Consider the following 13,237-nt stretch of genomic DNA (forward strand, 5'->3'; position numbering starts at 1 on the left):
TGGCAATGATTTTTACAAACAGCATCAGTTTTTCAGAAATCCAAATGAGACACAAGGAAGATAAGATAGAAGCTTAAGGATAAATCAAGCGAGATCAATAACTAGCTCTAACACTCTAGGCTGAATATTTATTTGACTTTTCTTGATAACTTTAGTTAGCCTAACTACTCCTCATAACACTTCCTTCTTCCTTTCTCTGATTCCTACAGAGCTGCCTTTATGCAGCTCCCCGCTTTAAACTCTTGGCTCCTATTTGAATCCACAGACAGCAGTCCTGCCTCATTATCCACAAGGTTTTTTACCTGTTTTGGTCAGGGGAGACAGGTGAGTTCAATAGGATGTTAACCCCCTGGCTGCCAGTACTAGAATAGGGACTCTGCATTTTGTCCCATACATGCTACGCAATGGCCCTTCAATTTTATACACCACACACACAGCTGAATAGTGAAAAATGGAAATTCAGACTTTAAATCCATTGAATAAATTGTTGTATGGCATGCCATGAAAAATATTAGATGACTAAGTGACAGTTTAATTATTTAAAGTTAGTAAGACATTAAATGAACAGGAAGCCACCGCAATTTTGGTTTTATTTATTTTAAGTGAATTTAGTTCTTATAAACATTGTCAGATTGATAGCTCTAGACATTTACATTCCTCTATTCTCCCCCCTCATCCTCCCAAGCACAAGACAGGCAAGTTTTTCCAAGCTGTCTCTCCAATGGGCCCCCTCCTTGGGTAAGAGGATATTCCATGTCAATTAAATTCCTGGTCTCTAGTGAAACTCAGTGCCAGTAGAAACAGTAGTCTTACAGTGTGGACACCAAACTACTAGGCCTAAAAAGAAGAGAATGTTTTCAAAATATGTCCACGGAAATCACAATTGACTTGATTCCACCGTTTCCATCCAAATTGACCATGTAATGCGGAGCAATTTCTTTAGCTAAGAAAGCCAATCCAGTGTAAAAGACTGTTATATATGAACACTTTAAAAAAAGTGAACCTAAAATTCATAAGCAAAACTTTACACTATTCTACCCTATCAAGGTTCTTATACCTCCCCAATCCCTGTGGCATCCAAGTGCCTTCCAGGGGTGTGCTAAGTGGTGTGACTTTATCAGTCATGTGTGGTTCTTTCTTCATTCCTCTCAGAGGAGCAGGCATCCCATATATTAGTTTTTATTTGTATGTGAAATATTATGTCTTTTTGCTAGTGCAGGCCAGAGCAAAGAAAATATGCTGGGCACTAGGAACAGAAAATGAAAAATTCTGAGGGGGTTCTTAAGTTCTCGGGGAGTGAATTCCACAGTATTAGACCAGTCCCTGAAGCAGTTCTGTCTTCTGTAGACAAGTGGCATCCCTGCTGTAGACAATTCCATTGTGCCCAGAGGAGTGGAGTTGTCAACTGTCTCTCTAGTCCTGGATTCTGAGGCAGTCTGTTAGGTATCCTGGATCATTAAGAGCTATGAAGGTAAGGATCAATACCTTGAGCTTAATAGCCATGTCTTGTGAGGAGCCAGTGTAAGGAGAAGAAGACAAGCTCACAACCTGAGTTGCTGGAGATGCAATTCTGGATTCTGCACTAACTGCAGCTCTAATGTTGAGAAATTCCTTGGATATCCTGGTTATCACTTAAACTACTGATCTAAGGGTTTGAGTCTGCAGTCCTTCCTCAGGCAAAATTCCCACTTAGTTTTGCCTCAAATTCAGATCAATAGCCTCTTCTTACTCAACAGATCTCCTCCCAGCGTGTATTCAAACACAACTGCTGACTGCAGTGGCAAAAGTATATATCATTTCTAATCATTATAACCCCAGCAACTCACTCTTATATCACATTTTAAAATAAGTAGATCTCAAAGCACTTTAAAAAGGTAATCAGTGTCATTATCCCCATTTTTCAGATAGGGAAACTGGGACACAGAGAGGTGAGGTGACATGCCCAAGGTTACCCAGAAGGCTAGTAGCATCACCAGGAATAGAACCCATACCTCATGCATCCATGTCCATTGCTTTATCCACTAGGCAACACTGACTTTCCAATTCACATTACAGAGCCAACACAGTTAACAAACAGTGAGCTGGAGTCTCTTCCTTCTTAAGCATTACCGATGGAACTGTTTACTTGCTTTTAATCAGCTACACGTATGCAAAGCCATTGAAGACGGGGTAGGTGTAAGTCAGGCCCTAATTTGGCCTGCAAAACTTTTATTGCAAGTAATGATACATGATATGGAAAGAACTCAGCTTGACTCAGGTCTCAGGCTAATGTGCAGGGCTGATATTTAGGAGAAAAAAATCCACATCATTTTTACTAACAAATCAAGCACATTTGATATGGAAGTCATTGAGAGACAATAAAGGCCGAAACCCCTGTGACAGTTCTCAGAGAACCCAGGACTCTGAGTCCTTTGTCAATGACAAAAATGGAAGACTGGCTATAGCATGTGTGCTATGTTAAAAGAGATGTTACAAATGATAGTAAACAAAAACAAGATATACCAAAAAACAACATCCCGCAGATTGACCATATTGGACACCGACTGGTCGAAAACACCCGAAGTCCATAGAGTATGTTGTAAATTCTTTTTCAGAAATAAAACGTGGTCAAAAAAGTTCTGAGTTAACTTGTCTAGAATGCATCATTAACAGGTTATATGCATACAAATGTAGTCATTTGTATTTAAATGACTAAAAACCATGACTGAAAGCTAGCATAGCACAAAAAGAGATAAAAGGTGCCCCATGCCAGCTTTTTTCTTTAAGCTGAATGTTTTGCATTAAGGTCTATGAAATGTTCAAATTACATGCATCTTCACTATGGAGCCATAAAGCCTGCACTCATCAATAACCAGTTGCAAAAGCAGCAAAATATATAGTATTGGTTGCCAAGGAAACCTTTTTTCAAAACAATGGGTGAATTCACTATTGCAACATGGAAAAAAAACAACATGTTTTGATTCACTGCTTCTGTACTCCCCCAATGGCTGTTCACAGCCACTGAGAGTTTGTTCATGGAGCCAACCATACAGAAACAAAGGAAGGAAGCCACTGCAAATTGAACAGAGTCTGTTTAGACCCGGCAGTGAAGTCTAGTCTCTAGGATCCCACCTACTTCCATTGACAGCTTTCCTCATCACAGGGCTGGATTCTGCAAAGTGTTGAGCACCTCACACATGGTCTAAATTCCCCTGAAGTCAATGGGAGTTTTTCCATTTGTTTCAATGGCTTTTGGTCCTTCTGGTGAGCGGTATCTTCAGGACCGTTTGACTTCAATGTGCTGTAAGTGCTGACTGAGCACTTCACAGTTGATGCTTATCATCTTGCAGGATCAAGTCCTGTTAGAGAATTCCCATTCCCTTTACTGACCACTGCACTAGGCCTGGTTGAAAATTTTCCATCAAACCTGCAGAAGCTATGCTGCCGGGAGCGCATCTCCTATCAACATAGCGTAGTGTGGACTCCGCTGTAAGTCGAGCTAAGGTACATCAACTTAAGTTACGTAACGTCACTAACATAACTTAGATAGACTTACTGCATTAGTGTAGAGGAAGTTGAGTCAGTTAGAGATGGGTTTGAAGCAAAACCACAGACAGGAACACCTACAAACCTTGGTGAAGTTTGGATACAGTTTGATCTTGAGCTTTGTTGATCGTGCCCATTTCTAGTCAGCGTGCACCAGGAGACTGCTGGTGGAGTAAAGTACTACTCGATGTAGGTACAGGTGGCAGAATCTGGCTCAGAGAGAGAGGGTTACATAGTCTGTGTTAAATGTAACCTAGAGGACTGAGCACAAGGATAATCCAGGCTCTATTTCTAACTGTGCGGGGCATTAAATAAGTCACTTATGGCTTCATTTTTTTAGAAGGGCTGATTGCTGAATGGATGCTGTTGGGCTGTCTCACTTCCAAAAGGTCCCTGTCCCGAAGGGATTATGCTCTAAGACCCCTATCCAGTTCAGTTGGATCTGCTAACACTAACTCTTTGCTCATGAGGAGCCCCGTTGATTTTGGCAGAACAGGGTCTAGTTTCCTATTTAATCTAGTAATTTTAGAGGAAAGGACTAACTGTTACAAATTTATTTGGAATAACCGTCTAAATAGTGCAGTAGTCCTGACTTTATATTCAGATACAAACAACAACAACAAAAACATAGACTCTTGAAAGCAGTAAAACTTAGGTTCTTACGTCACTCAGGGTATATCTACGCTGCAATAAAACACCCATAGGCTGATCCTGCAGGGTCCCAGAGCCCGGGCTTCAGCCCGAGCCCAAGTGTCTACACTGCAGTTTTATAGCCCCACAGCCCAAGCCCGATTTCAGCTGACACAGGCCAGCTACAGGTGGAGGGCTAGCCTTACAGGAGGGCAACCTGGGTAACTGCTCAGGGTGCTATGGTCAGGGGGGCACTGTGGTCAAGAGGCAAGAAACAGGGAGGGCCTGGTGTGTGAGGTCACGGAATGGAGCTTAGGGCAATACGGGGGGCAGCAGAAGGGCCCGAGGACAATGGGAGGATGGCTGGGGAGGCAGCAGAGACCAGGGGAGCCAAAATGTAAGTTCACTCACAGTGTCATTTTCCCTAAAGCCAGCCCTGTTCAGGTGTTTTATTGCAGAGTGTAGACATGCCTTTAGGCAATTCTGAAACATTTTAACCCTACATCTATAGAGTTTGAAATTTCTGCTTGTGGTGACAGAGAGATTGACAAACGTGCTGAAACTGGAGGGAGTGGCTGAGTCTGTGGAGGTTCCTGATGAGATGCAACAGAGGAAATTGCAGAGATGAAAACAAGTCTATCATCATGGTCCACCTCTCCCTCCCTCTCTCCACTTTTGCGATTGCCGTTAAATGCGGTAATAAATGAAAGTTGTTCGAGTAGTAATAATTTCAGTTCACAAATGGTGGATTCCATTGCCATAGACTGTGTCATACATTCACAGTCTGGCGCGGGAGCTCAGAGTCATGCTGCTCTGAACTAGTGAAACGAAGAACACCCACATTTCTCACTGTTACATGCGCCAGCTATTTTAGCTCCACATTGATGGATTTGTTTTCTCCCCAGTTCAGGGCACAAACTGAACTTCATCATTGTGTTCGTCAACAACAAATACTGGAACCGGGTGCTTCTTAGCCTTGGGACTTTGTATGCTGTTTCTTGTATATTCTAAAAAGCCACGGTTCTTAAAAACAGTACTGAGAATGTGCAGTTAGAAAATGCCCTTTTGTACACTTCATAGATTACAGCCCTTCCATACAATGTATTCAGCCAACTTTCTTCCTGTTTCCCATCTGTTAAATTTAGAACAATTGTCTTCATCTATTTATTGAGATAGAATGTCTAGGAGAGTCAATACATAGTTAGAAAACAGGCACCTAACAAGTCTGTGAAACTCTTGGTTTCACTGGTGTGTGTTTGCAAGCCGACGGGTTCCTTCTCTTATGTCTCCTGCAGTCACATACACAGCCTTTTCCCTCAGGATCTCTATTTTTGCACTGAATGATGCCTACTGCAAATAATGAAATGATTATATGGAAAAATTTCATTGAAGCAAGAGAGCCCATCAAGCTAAACAAGACATTTTAAAACTGGGTTCTCTTGAAAAAGGTCATCTGAAAGATTTCAGCAAGCTTCACCCATTGCTTGTTTTTAATCATAGGATTGGAAGGGACCTCAAGAGGTCATCTAGTCCAGTCCCCTGCACTCATGGCAGGATGAAGTATTACCTAGAACATTCCTGACAGGTGTTTGTCTGACCTGCTCTTAAAAATCTCCAATGATGGAGATTCCACAGCCTCCCTAGGCAATTTATTTTATTTATTTAATGTCATCCATTCTAAGACACAAAACTGAAAAAAGACCCAGCACTGAAGAATGGAAAAACATGGAAAAACTGTTTGGTTTTAAACCTGCATTCCATAAGGATTTTTGATATTCCAAAAATTTTCCCATCTCAAATTGGGACAAAAATGTCAAAATCTCAATTTTTGCAAGCCAAACATCTGAAAAAAAAATTGAGTCCAGGTCAATCAAAACATTTGTTTCACTAATTTTGCAATGTTTCATTCTCATTTTGACCTTTCCCCCTTCAACCTTTTTAGTATGAAGTTACTAAAATTTTGAAATGAAACTTTGTTATGGTTTGAAAAATCAAAACTTTCTGATTCATTGTTAAAATGGGGTGTTTTGACAATCTCTAAACATTTTTACCAACATTTTTAAAAGTTGGCTGTTTAGTCAAACCTGACTCTGTTTTGTTTTGTTTTCAATGAATCAGTATTTTTCTTTAAAAAAGTTGGATAAAAAATTTCCCAAACAGCTCTAATTATGGCGGGTTATATTACAGTAACATGAGGCCTTAATGTGCTAATAACTATAAAGGCGCACACCCACGCACACACCCACACGCACACACAGTACGAAACAGTCTCTATTCTAAAGAGCTTGCCATCTAACTAAACAAAACAGACAAAATGTGGGCCAAAGGAAGCATTTTCCACATTTTACTAATGGTGAATTGAGGCAAGAGGAAATTTAGTGACTTGCCCCAAGTCACATATAAAATTCATAGTAGGGGCATGCCCTGAATCCAAGTTTCCAGAGCATTCCTCCAATGCCTCAACTCCAAGCCACTCCTCCTCTCCATGGACATATGAATGTTTGTCCTCAGTTGTACAAAGCTGATATGAACAGAGGCTGTGGTGAGACCGCACACTGTCTGCTTAAAATCACTTGACCAAAATAAAAAAGGTGATATAAACCAAGATTGCCATTGCTATGGCAATTGACACTAGGAAGACATAAGGGTCTGACCCTGCAACTCTGCTCCCACTCCCCAATACAAAACTTTGCCCACAATTCAAACTCAATCTTTTTGAACTGTTAGATCATTTCCCCCCATTTTTCAAGTTTGTGCATCTGTGCTTTTATTGGTACTGCTATTCAATATTTATAACATAGCTACGCCCGTAGGCCTCAATCAGAATTGGGGGCCCATTCTGCTAGTTGCTATGTATACATAGAGGAAGATATGGTCTTTGACCCAGAGGTTCCAACCCCTGCTGAGTTTGTCTATTCTCTGTGTTTTCTCTGTTTATAGACACATACAATAGTTCTTTCCAGTGACTGCTTCACCCTCTTAATCTGTTACATTATCTTCTGGCCTTCATGTTGTTTTTCTTCAGCAGTGTGTTGCCACACTGAAACTTAGAGGTGGTCTTTCCGGATTCTGACTCCCCTCTTTACTCTTCTGGCTCTACCCTCACTTGCCCTCCCATGAGGCATGTGATGTGCTATAAGGATATAAATCAGGGAGTTTGTTTCTAAAATTGCTCTCGCAATGATGAGCTGATCCATCCTCTGGACATAAATTATTTCAGCGCATAGCAGCATTCTGGAACATATATGCTGTTCTGTGGTTAGATCACAAAGTGCCAGATGCCTTTTTGTTTACAGGGTGGAAGGCTGTAGTGCTGAGAGAAAACCCATCCCTTTCCTTTTTTCCATTCCAATGGCTGGCAAAGAGTAAGAAGCCATCACCACCCAGAAAGCTGCATAAAGTGCTCAGTTGGCAGTTTTGGAGATTAAAGTCCTCTCTTTATCTACAAAGCCAGAATAACATAGACAGTGGCAATGCATAATTTCCAGCCATTGTGCCTCCTGAGCCTACAGCAACTATTGTCAGGATTGGAAGCCCGATCACTGTAACGATTTACTGAAGAAGCCAACAAAGATGCCAATTAGTGCTATACAGGATGGTGGTTTATGATGCCAGATTAAAACTAGTTTCCGCCATTACTAACATGGGGTGGATTTGAATTGGCCACCTAGAGGGAAAATGTTCTGTAATCCACCCTCATCATACAATACTTAAGAGGGGTCATTATCACTTTGCAGCTTGAATTGTACAATAAATATATAAACTGCTCACAGATAGCATGCTGACAACTGCAAAATGCAACTCAGGCAAAATCCCCACTTCCACTCTGAAGAAAACCAAAGTTTGGACTCCTATGTGTTGAGTGCCTATCTTCGGAACAATCATGAGGAATAAACCATTGCCTCTTCTGTCTCCAGCTGCCTCACTTTCTTTGCTTCCAACCTCTATTATTTTTCTGTCATCAGTGGCAGCATCTTCATGCACCATTCTGCTCCCCTGCTGTTTTCTTAGAATGGGCCACGTGCTCAAAGTAGCTCCCCCCCACCACCATCACCACCAATTGGCTCAGTTAATACAATGTTGAGGGTCACAGCTCGATATAATATTTCTGATAATTTGTTTGAGTCTAGACCTTTATACACTCAGTGTGAGACTATTGGACAAGTAGAGGCAGGAACCTGTTTTTGTTTAAAGGCAACCAGGAGGGTCTCGTTACCTACAGTCTGAACCTCTGGTGAATAGCTTGCTGCTAGAAGTTAAACATTAGTGAATGTTGTAAGCTGATGTCTGTGAGTGTGCATATATAAGAGAATTTGAGGTTTCTGTTGCTCCTTTTAAAATACAAAATATTACTTATTTCCACCTTTGAGCCAAGGAACTACCCTACATATGCTAACATAGCTGGAAAGATCACCTCAGCAGTTTATCAAAGCCCTGGTTTGGAAGGTTGCATTTTGGGACTATTAATAACTAAAGTGATACAGAAACTCTTCTTTGTAGAATTTACTCTTTTGTTGCACTCTAGACACAATTATTAACATAAGACAGGTTAGAAAATTGATTTTCCAATACATTGTATATCATAGAATCACAGAAGATTAGGGTTGGAAGAGACCTCAGGAGGTCATCTAATCCAACCCCCAGCTCAAAGTAGGACCAACCCCAACTAAATCATCCCAGCCAGGGCTTTGTCAAGCCTGACCTTAAAAACCTCTAAGGAAGGAGATTCCACCACCTCCCTGTGTAACCCATCCCAGGGCTTCACCACCCTCCTAGTGAAACAATGTTTCCTAATATTCAACCTAGACCTCCCCCACGGCAACTTGAGACCATTTTCCCTTGTTCTGTCATCTGCCACCACTGAGAACAGCCTAGCTCCATCCCCATTGGAACCCCCCTTCAGGTAGCTGATCACATATCAATGATGTCTTCATTACTTTTGCTAGGTGTATATTGTAATCCAGTGGTCCCCAACCTTTCTGGTCTGACACTCCGCCGCCGAAATGCAGCCACCAAGAAGCAGTAATGGCAAGAAGCACCGCCGCCGAAATGCCGCTGAGAAACAGCAATGTTTCTTGGTGGCATTTCCGCAGCAGGGTGTCCTGCGAGTGCACAGAAATGCCCCGGCAGGACCCCTGTTGTAAGCAAACAAAAATAGAATAAAATCCACACATATTTGCTTGAGTTATTAAATATACATACTTTAGATATTTTTGTACTGTGTTTGTGGTCAGTGAATGTTTGAGCGACTGACTTGTACTGGCATAAGTGTTTGCAGAAGACATTTCAAATGAATACTTGTCAAAACCAAATACTTGTGTTAATTTTGCACATGCAATTGAGACGAGTAATGGCTGCATGCTCATCTACTCAAGGAACAGAAACAATTCTATAAGATTTACTGTCAGGGTCTGGATTCTAGGTAGTCAGGCATGGTGGGTGGAGTTGTGATTGAAGCTGAACATAGGGTTGGGACCGGGCTGAGGGCAACACTGAAACCTTGGTCCAGGGACAAGCTGTGGGTCCGAGTCTGTAAACAAGCCAAATCAGGATTGTAGTCAGAATCAGGAAGCATGCCAAAGGTCAAAGCCAGGTTGGGATCAATCCTGGGGTTTGGGGGTCAAGAGGTAGGGGCAGGGCTGGAGTGAATCAGGAACAGTGCTGGAGCATGATCAGAACAGGACATGGACAAGGCTGAAGCAGGCTGGAACAGGGGTTGGGCAAGGCTGGTAAGGAACCAGGGCAGGATCGAGAGCACTCTGGAAGCCTGGGAGTCTTTTACACCATAAGGCAGCAAGAGGGTTCCTAGCCAAGTGGTGCTGCTGTATAAACTAACTTGCAGCTCTGGCAGTGAGGGTGACCCAGGCCCTGCTTCAGGGATAGACTGATGCAGCATGCCTGAAGGTTGAGTCACTGCAGGCTCTGCTTGAGGGATGAGTTAGCAGCCCTAGTCAACCTACCACTTACCTGCCTGATAGTAATTAATCAACATAGCTCGAGTTTCACATATTTGTCATCAATCCAGAGTTTTAAAAAATGGAAAACATTCAAAATAAATTAGAATTATGGACAAATGCAGGAAAATTACAATCTGCATGGGGAGAAAATGAGGCTAAATTAATCAAATAAGTTATTGCTTTCATAGATTCTAAGTCCAGAAAGGACCACTATGATCATCTAGTCTGGCCTCCTGTACAACGCAGGCCACAAAACTTCCCCAAAATAATTCCTAGAGCAGATCTTTTACAGAAACATCCAGTCTTGAGTTTAAAATTGTCAATTATAGAGAATTTGATCCTTGGTAAATTGTTCCAATGGTTAATTATGCTCACTGTTAAAAATTTACACTTTATTTACAGTCTGAATTTGTCTAGGTTCAGCTTCCTCCCTTGGATCATTTTATACCATTCTCTGCTAGATTGAAGAGCCTATCATTAAATATTTATTCCCCATGCAGGTACTTTATACTGTAATCAAGTCATTCCTTAATCTACTCTTTGGTAAACTAAATAGTATTCTAGCAGTGGTCTCACCTATGCCAAAAACCTTTAAATAAAGGTAAATAACCTCTATTCCTACTTGAGATTCCCCTGTTTATGCATCCCAGGGTCTCATTAGTCCTTTTGGCCACAGCAAATAGGGAGCTCATGTTCAGCTGATTGTCCTCCACCACATCCAAATGTTTTTCAGAGTCACTGGTTTGCAGGATAGAGCCCCCCATCTTGTATGTACGTCCTACATTCTTTGTTCCCAGGTGTATACATTAGCCATATTAAAACTAAACTTGTTTGCTTGTGCCCAGTTTACCAAGAAATCTACATCACTCTCAGTGAAAGACCTGTCCTCATCAGTATTTGCCACTACCCCAATTTTTGTGCCATCTGCAAATTTTATGATGATTTTATGTTTTCTTCCAGATCATTGATAAAGTTGTTAAATAGCATAAGGCCAAGAACTGATCACTGTCGGATGCATTTAGAAAAAGACATAGATGATGAATCCACATTTACAGTTACATTTTGAGACCTATCAGTGAGACAGTTTTTAATCCATTAGTATGTGCCCTGTTAATTTTAAATCATTCTAATTTTTTAATCAAAATGTCGTATGGTACCACATCAAACGCTTTGCAGAAGTCCAAGTATACATCAACAGTATTACCTTTATCAACCAAACTTGTAACCTCATTTAAAAAAACATCAAGTTAGCTTGACAGGATCTATTTTCCATAAGCCCAAATTAATTACATTATCCTTATTATTACCCTTCTTTAGTTCTTTATGAATTAAAATGCATATCAGTCACTCCATCGTCTTCCCTGAGATCGATGTTAGGGTGATAGACCTACAATTACCCATGTCATCCTGTTTACCCTTTTTAAAAATTGGCACAGCATTAGATTTCTTTCAGTCTTCTGGAACTTCTCCAGTGCTCCAAGACTTATTGAAAAATCAACATTAGAGGTCCAGAGAGCTTCTCATCCAGCTCTTTTAGCACTCTTGTATACAAGTTATCTAGACTTGCTCATTTAAAAATGCCTAACTTTAGCAGCTTCTGTTTTTCATACTCCAGAGATACTTGTGGAATAGAGAGAGTGTTTTCATTACCCACTGATGAGACTGCATCATCTGTTTTTCCCCCCCAAATACTTATTTAACACTTCTGCATTTTCTGCATTGTTATTGGTATTTCTACCATTTCCATCTAAAAATCCGGACAAATACCATTTCCAGGATTATTTTTGTCCCTAATATATTTAAAATATTCCTTCTTGTTGCCCTTAACTCTGCTGGCAATATATTTCTCCTTGTATCCCTTGATTTTCCTTATCAATTTTCTACAATTTCTAACTTCCAATTTATATTCATTATTATCAGCTTTCCCTTTTGTCCATTTGTTTTATGTATTTATTGATTTTTTGCAGTTGCCTTCACTTCCCCTCTGAACCAACTTGGATTTTTAACCAGCACAGCTTTCTTCCTCAGTTTTGGCATTGTGGCTTTTTGGGCATCTGTTGAGTTGGTCTTAAATGATTCCCAATTATCATTCCCATGTTTCTGATTAAATTCTTCCTCCCAGCCCATTTGGCTCATAATTGTTTTCAGTTTTGTGTAACTGGCCATATTAAAGCACCAAGTATATATGTTACTGGTCTAGATGTTCTTCTGCTTGCACATTATAAATGCGATCAAGTCATCATCACATGAACCTAAGCTAATTCTACATGTAGCTCTCTGAAGAGACTATTAACAATTATAAAGTAAAGATTCAAAGACAGGTTAGAGGGTTCCAGATGGCTCAGGGAATTGGTAACATGGGATAGCACCTTTTCAGTTTCACTTTCCGCTTTGCTGTTACTAGTAAACACCCTCATGCTTTGAAAGTAGCTTTTTATGTTTTAAATCTAAGTTCTTTTGCCACCTGGCAGTTTGCCTGAAAAGACAATAAAAGTAGGATCCTGGTTCACTACTGCATTGGTCTAATATTGTCCTAATGTAGCTCAGTGGATTTCACCTGGTGTACAGGAGATTAGTCACCAGGGCCCCGGAATAGGGGCTAGGAATATGGTTTCTCTTAATAGTACACAAGGACACAGTGTTGCCAACTCCTGTCATTTTATAACAACATTTAAAGATTTTCTGCAAGCTCCAGCTCCTGGAGTCCTGTGACTGCAAGAGACTCTCAGCTTTCATTAAAAAACACCTAAGTTTCTAGCCCTCATGACTGTAGTGAAAAGCTATAAAATGTGACCTGAGTGCACCCTAAAGGCTCAAAATGCAGAAGGCAGATAAAAAGAACCCAACACTCATTAATTTTAATACTTTCCTGATTTTTAAGTCAATCTCATGATTTGTGGGGGCCTGACTCATGGTTTTTGAATGCTTGGAGTTGGCAATTCTCAGAACATTGCAAATGTATTGGCTTATTAGTCAGTCTAATACACTTCTTTGTTGACCAATAATTATTTCATATGTCACAAATGATTATATTAAATTTCTAGTGTAAAAATGGCAGAAGTCTAAAGCCCCGATTCAAGCAGGAGGCCCTACAGGGATTTCTTGATCTATCTTGCCAGGCAAAC

Source organism: Lepidochelys olivacea (assembly GCF_965140295.1).
Source record: "Lepidochelys olivacea isolate rLepOli2 genome assembly, chromosome: 3".
NCBI lineage: Eukaryota > Metazoa > Chordata > Testudines > Cheloniidae > Lepidochelys > Lepidochelys olivacea.